This window comes from Astatotilapia calliptera, chromosome 16 (assembly GCF_964374335.1).
Source record: "Astatotilapia calliptera chromosome 16, fAstCal68.1, whole genome shotgun sequence".
Taxonomy (NCBI): domain Eukaryota; kingdom Metazoa; phylum Chordata; class Actinopteri; order Cichliformes; family Cichlidae; genus Astatotilapia; species Astatotilapia calliptera.
Window position 1 is genome coordinate 27708725 of NC_137437.1, and position 6553 is coordinate 27715277.

The 6553-nt window shown below is 41.8% G+C and overlaps 1 protein-coding gene and 1 long non-coding RNA gene across 2 annotated transcripts in view; one reads left to right on the plus strand and one right to left on the minus strand.

Moving 5' to 3' along the window:
* clasp1a (cytoplasmic linker associated protein 1a) overlaps positions 1 to 6553 on the plus strand; it is a 116937-nt gene that overhangs the window by 37865 nt on the left and 72519 nt on the right. The gene's annotated exons all lie outside the window — the stretch shown is intronic.
* LOC145421137 (uncharacterized) lies at positions 604 to 1589 on the minus strand. The gene is made up of 2 exons (XR_013902442.1): positions 1502 to 1589; positions 604 to 976 (listed from the first exon to the last, which is right to left on the minus strand). It is a non-coding gene; the product is annotated as an uncharacterized LOC145421137 (long non-coding RNA).

Below are 6553 nucleotides of genomic sequence, written 5' to 3' on the forward strand. Positions count from 1 at the left end.
GCTCTGGCAATCGAGGAGGGAGTCTCCGGTTGTTTCTGCAGCAGCGTGGCGTTATAATTATAAGTGTGACTGCTGTGACGAAGCTTCAGCAGCTTTCAGCGGTCACACTGTGATTTCTCCATGCAGTGCACATGGTAGTGTCACATTTTTTTGCCTCTTGTTTGGAGAATGCCTGCTGGTGCCTGAAGCCACGAGGGACAATTTGATTTTCCTTATCCTGGAAATGGTTACACATTTCTCTATATCATTTAGATAATTTGTTACATAATCCCTTCAATTATATATTTTTGTGCGTATAATTTTTGATAAGCACACCTTCGGTTTATGGTAGGAGTATACAAGGACAAAAAAATCTTGCTTCTGCTGACGTTTCGTTATAAAAGCAGCCAGCCCCGACATGAATTTTGTTTTGCAGTTTTACATCAGCGGTTCAGTCACTGGCAGAGCAGCAGGCAGCAGCAGCTCTTTTAAGAACCAAAGTGGAACTAAAGTTATTGCAGCACTTGAATTGTATGAAGAAAGCAGGTCATCCTCACAGTGGGAGTGGTGCGTTTTTAAATAGGCGGATGCTCCAAGAAACCTGATGAAGTGGGCGAAACAGGCTTTAGGAAACATGAAGTCAGAGATTTATTTTGCTGCAGTATTTTCCACTACTGATACAGCACATGTAGAAATAAACAAGAGTCCTTTCCACTCGCTTAGTTTCTATAAATATGTTGCGCGTGTGATATGTTGGTGAATTTCTGATTAAGCAGGAACCAAATAAACATTCTGCAGGTCAACGTAAAATCAGAAACAGACCGTCAGCGCTCCTCTGACAGGAGAGATGACATCGTGTGGGGCGGTGTGAGGATCCTGGTCGTGTTCCAGACCTGCTGCGATCGCTTCATGCTTCATTTCTGCTGTTGTGCTCGGCTTTCACACGGCCACAGGGGTGAGGCGAAGGTAATCTCGAGCTGCTCAGGGGTGATTTTACCTGGAAGCAGAGTAGTATGGGCCACAAAAATTAGCCAAATAAATCCAGTGCAGTTTGTTTCAAAGCTTCATTAATGCTAGCAAGCCAAATGTTGACTTTAAGACCAGCTGCAAAAAAAGGAGCGGTTCTGTGACTAATATTTAGGTTTTCATAACAGTGTGTGGGAGTAGTCTGTTTATTGTTTTGGTTCCATTTTCTTTACATTTCCTTTCTTATGTATGATATACATTTCATGCATATAAAATGTTTTATTTTCTATAAACTACAGAGAGGAGAAAGAACTACTGAAACACAAAGGCTCACTTATGCACAGATATTAAACCTCCAAGCATCTGTGTGTTTGCTCTCAACACAAAATAAGCTGTAAGTTTGCTAATAAAAGCTGCATTTAAAACTTTAAATTGTCCCGTATCATAAATACAGCTCCATCTTTGTAACAAGCCAAATCTATTTAAAATCACTCGTAAAATCAGTGAGTTCTGACGATTTCTAATCATGTATAAACTGTTTGGAGGTCTGGTTTACCGTGGCGCATCGTTCAGATGGATAGCTTGTGTGGATATCTCGGATGTGAGCTAGAAGTTTGTATTATTTCTCCAGATCTGCGCACACTGAGGCTTCAGATCCAGGCTGTATTTATAACCACAGAGGAGAGCTGTGGGTGGGTGGGTGGGACGCCATGTCAGCTGCTCACTTCTCAGTTTCTTGAACACAATCACAGTGTTTTTGTGACTGGCTGAATTCCCAAGGCATTTTGTGTGTGTGTGTGTGTGTGTGTGTGTGTGTGTGTGTGTGTGTGTGTGTGTGTGTGTGTGTGTGTGTGTGTGTGTGTGTGTGTGTGTGTGTGTGTGTGTGTGTGTGTGTGTTCTCGTTATTCATACCTGGTGGGGACTTGACCCTAACTACACACTGACCCGTGGGGACTCATTTTACCGTGGGGACCTCAAGTGAGGTCCCCACGGGCACAGGCCCACCAATAGCTCTAAAACAGTATTTAAAGATGGCTGGTGAAGTTTTCTAAGTAGGTCCCCATGTGGTCAATTTCCAGACAAAATATGTGTGTGTGTGAATTCATGTGACCCTAATGGTCACACAGCGGTATTGCAGTCCCCATTAGGTTGGGTGTTCTGGAACTGTGTGTAGTCATTTGTTCGCTCTATGGCGCCCCCTATTGAACAAGACCAGTATTACGCTTTGAAAATGTATTGTAAAAAGTGTTCCTTTTTTTAGCAAAGATAGACATTATTATATAAATATGTATAAATAAAGTAATTGCAAACATGCTCTGTTATTAATTAATGTAAATTTTAATATTAAAATATATTTGCAGTTCACTTATATATGAACAGAAATAATGTACAGTATTTTAAATATTTTCAAGTCAAATTAATTATGGTAAGTAACTCAGTGAATAATTATATTGTTGCAGTGAAACTTAAAACACAATTTTTGAAAGAGGAAATAAAGTAACGATGTTAAATAGGGCATTAAAAAACATTAACAATAAAAATAAAGTAAAATACGGAAGTAGCAGTAAAATACATACAGTATGCAGATGAAGGTATTGGGGTATTTGATACACTGCTCATAAATTAATTAGAGGAACTCTTTGAAAACATCAGATCTCATTTGGAAATAAACATCATGCTGGATATCCATACTGATATGGAACGGGTAATGAGTTAGGAACAAAAGGATTCTACATCAGTTGATGGTAATTAAAATAATCAACCTAATTCAGAGTCACCAAGAAATTAAACTGAAACGCTGATGCAGCAGGCTAGATCAATTTGCTGAAATTGGTCATTGCAGCAACTCAAAATGGTACTCAGTAGTTTGTATGGCCCCCACATGTTTGTATGCATGCCTGATAACTTTGGGGCATGATCCTTATGACATGACACGTGGCGTCAAGGATTGTCTCCTCCCAGATCCTGACCAGAGTTTCACTGAACTCCTGAAATTTTTGGGGAGCAAAACATGATGTCCCAGAGGTTTTCTATTGGATTTAGGTCAGGCGAGCGTGGATGCCAGTCAGTAGTATCAATTCCTTCATCCTCTAGGAACTGCCTACATACTCTTGCCAGGAGACATTATCATGCACCATCTAACCACAAATGTCTGCATAAACCTTCATCTCACTGCCAATGTTAAGCTACACTACCACTACAGTTATTCTGTACACATCTTGCTTGCAAGAAGCATGTAAGCATACAGTCGCATTCAAACACTATCAATGCGCTGCTCATGTGTGTAATGGGTCTTTTTCCTCAGTCCTGGGGTTGTAACACCACAACCTCCTCAGTCCATGATCAGAGAGTGTCTATTTGACAATAACCAAAATGTCTTTGGATAGTCTTTGTGAATGCAAAAAGAAAAAAAAAACCAATGGTGTTAGCTGGCCAGCAAAATAAAGAGAGTGTATGGCACTGAATGCGGGCGTGTGTGTGAGTACTTCAGTCCAAATAATCGAGGTCCGGATGGATGAATGGATGGCAGCCGCCGGTCCTTTAATGGCACCAGCGAGACAGCACAGTAGTAAGGCAGCACAGCAGTAAGGCAGCACAGCAGTAAGGCAGCACAGCAGTGAGGCGTCTGGCAGGAGAACGAACAATAGTCTTTTTTTAAGGATACTGCAGAAGGAGATATTCCCCACTAGCTCACCCAAGCTTGTTCTCTGGCACAGCTACAAGCCATGTGAGCTCTTAGCCCCTCAGTGACATATGAACTTGGCTACCAACGTCCGCTTAGCATGATGGCTAATTGTCAAGCTTGCTAGCTTATCCCCAATTAGCGATTAGCACCTAAATAACCATTACTACACATCACATCATAGCAAACACATGATAACACATGGAATAGTATAATATACATACGAAAAAGATTTTTACCTGGCAGGAGAACGAACAATATTCTTTTTTTTAAGGCTACTGCAGCAGGAGATATTCCCCGCTAGCTCACCCAAGCTTGCTCTCTTGCACAGCTACAAGCCATGTGAGCTCGTAGCACCTCCCGCTAGGTGTACTACCACAGTCGACTTTAGTGATCAACATTGGTGATTAGCTACTGCTAATTAGCATCTAGGCTAATGTCAAATAAAGCACATCATTAGGTGAACTCACTTGCTCAAACTATCACAAGCCACTCATGGCAGTTAGTGCCAAGCACACACTGGTAAAATACAACATTAGTACCTCCATCAGGACACCTGTAATGCCTTTTCCTATACACTCATCTGTTGAGTCTTCTGTACTCTCTCTGGACCTCTACTGTGTGGATGTGTGTGTGAATGGGTGAATGACTGAATATAGTGTGAAGCGCTTTGGGGTCCTTAGGGACTAGAAAAGCGCTATACAAATGCAGGCCATTTACCATTTTACCATTTTACTCACATCTTTGTTCTCTCCGGACCCTGCACATGTGCCATCTTCTGTTGGAAGTTCAAAGCCCCCAGGGAATGAAGCCCACACCACCATCACTCCCCATTTTCTGTGGTCATCTATTGAGTTTTATTCAAATATCTTAAAACACACCTTGCCTTCAAAATTCCCTGAATGGGTTATGAGTTGTACACAGCAAATAGTTGGTGCCAGCCTGGAACCAGCTGTCCTGGCTAAAAGCTGATTCTCTAGCAGTGTAAATGCAAACAAAACTAAGTTCCAAGTTTAGCATGAATCGATACGTGAACTGGCTTTGTGGAAAAGGGGTAATGGGCTTTTTACATAAGATTAAAGGGCACCATGAAAGATGATTAATTGGGGTTATCTTTTTAATTCAGTTTTTCCCTGTGATTAGTTCATCGCAATGAGGTGTCATAATGTACTCTCTGACCTCTCTCTAGCTACTACTACTACTACTAATAATAATAATAATAATAATATGATATGGTTTATTGATCCTGTAGGAAATTAGTCTCTGCATTTAACCCATTCACTCAGTGAAGCAGTGAGCAGCCACCAATCCAGCGCCCGGGGAGCAGTATGTGGGGGATGGTACCATGCTCAAGGGTACCTCAGGGTAGCCAAAGGATGATTAGCAACATGAATTGATATACTGTGATTTCTGACAACTGTCACTCTATGGCCAGTATTAAATTTTCCTATCCTGATCTGAATCTAAATCTAATCCAGCATTGTGGATTTAATATGTTCTGAGTTCTTACTGTTAACAGTCTCTTTAACACCAAATCATCCAGATTGTAGCCTGTTTAAAGGATATGCAAGATTTTCTGGATGACTTCCCATTTAGATATACAATACAGAGCTTGGCTGTGGCTTAAAGTGTCTCTGTGTGCTTTAAGTCATGTGCTGAATTATCAAATTAAAATTGAATGTGATAAAATACTCTTTTTTATCACCTGTTTTTATCCTCATCTTTCTTTCATCTGCCACGTACTTGCATTTAGTACATACCTGCATCTTGAAATGTAATATGAATGAATTTTTAGCCAGAAAACTTTTCTCTTTTTTTTAGTTGGGGTTAGTTCTAATGTTCTTCAAGCTACATGCCAGTGGTAAATGAACATAATGACACAGATCTAAACCATTAAGTTCTGTTGTTCTAATAACATAGCAATGTCACTAAAACTTGATATGTAGTAATATGGTAAATGGTAAATAAAGAGAGGGAAGATGTTCAGAATTGAGGGAATTGTATGACCAGAAGGGAACATAGCAACCAATTACCTTAGAATCCCACATACAAAAAGAAACAAAAGCATACCTTGCTAGGTGGCCAGCACTAACTACAGCCTGACAACTGAGGACGGTGACCTCATCACGTGCTTCAAAAGATTACCTATACTCCCCATGCCAAAGAACAAGCCCTCATGCCTTAACGACTGCCGGCCGATTGCGCTGACTTCTGTGGTTATGAAGGTGTTTGAGAGGCTGTTGAACAACATTATCTCCTCCTACATCCCCAGCAGCACAGACCCACTCCAGTTTGCATACCGACAAGATCTACAGAAGACGCCATCTCCCACGTCCTGCACACCACCCTAAGCCACGTGGACATGAAACGGAGTAACTATGTGAGAATGCTGCTTGTAGACTACAGTTCAGCATTTGACACAATAGTGCCCCATAGACTGTTCACAAAGCTGGGGGATCTTGGACTTAACAACAGTTTGTGTGCATAGGTGCTGGACTTCCTTACTGGTAGATCGCAGGTCGTGAAGGTGGGTAAGTGTGTCTCTGACAGCATCACTACCAACACAGGAGTGCCACAGGAGTGCGTACTCTTGCCACTACATACTCCCTCTACACCTCTTGATTGTGTGGCCACTCAAGGCTCAAACGCCATCGTGAAGTTTGCTGATGATGCTGTGGTGTTGGGCCTCATCTCCAACAACGATTAGACAGCCTAATGGACGAGGTGAAGAACCTGGCATCTTGGTGCAGAGAAAACCACCTCCAACTGAACGTCTGCAAGACCAAGGAGCTGGTGGTGGATTTTAGTAGGAGAAAGCGGCGAGACTACAAGCCCCTGGCCATCAACGTGGAGAGGGTGCTGTCCTTCAAGTACCTTGGGGTTGACATCTCCTTAGAACTGACATGGACTGCTCACAGTCCAAAA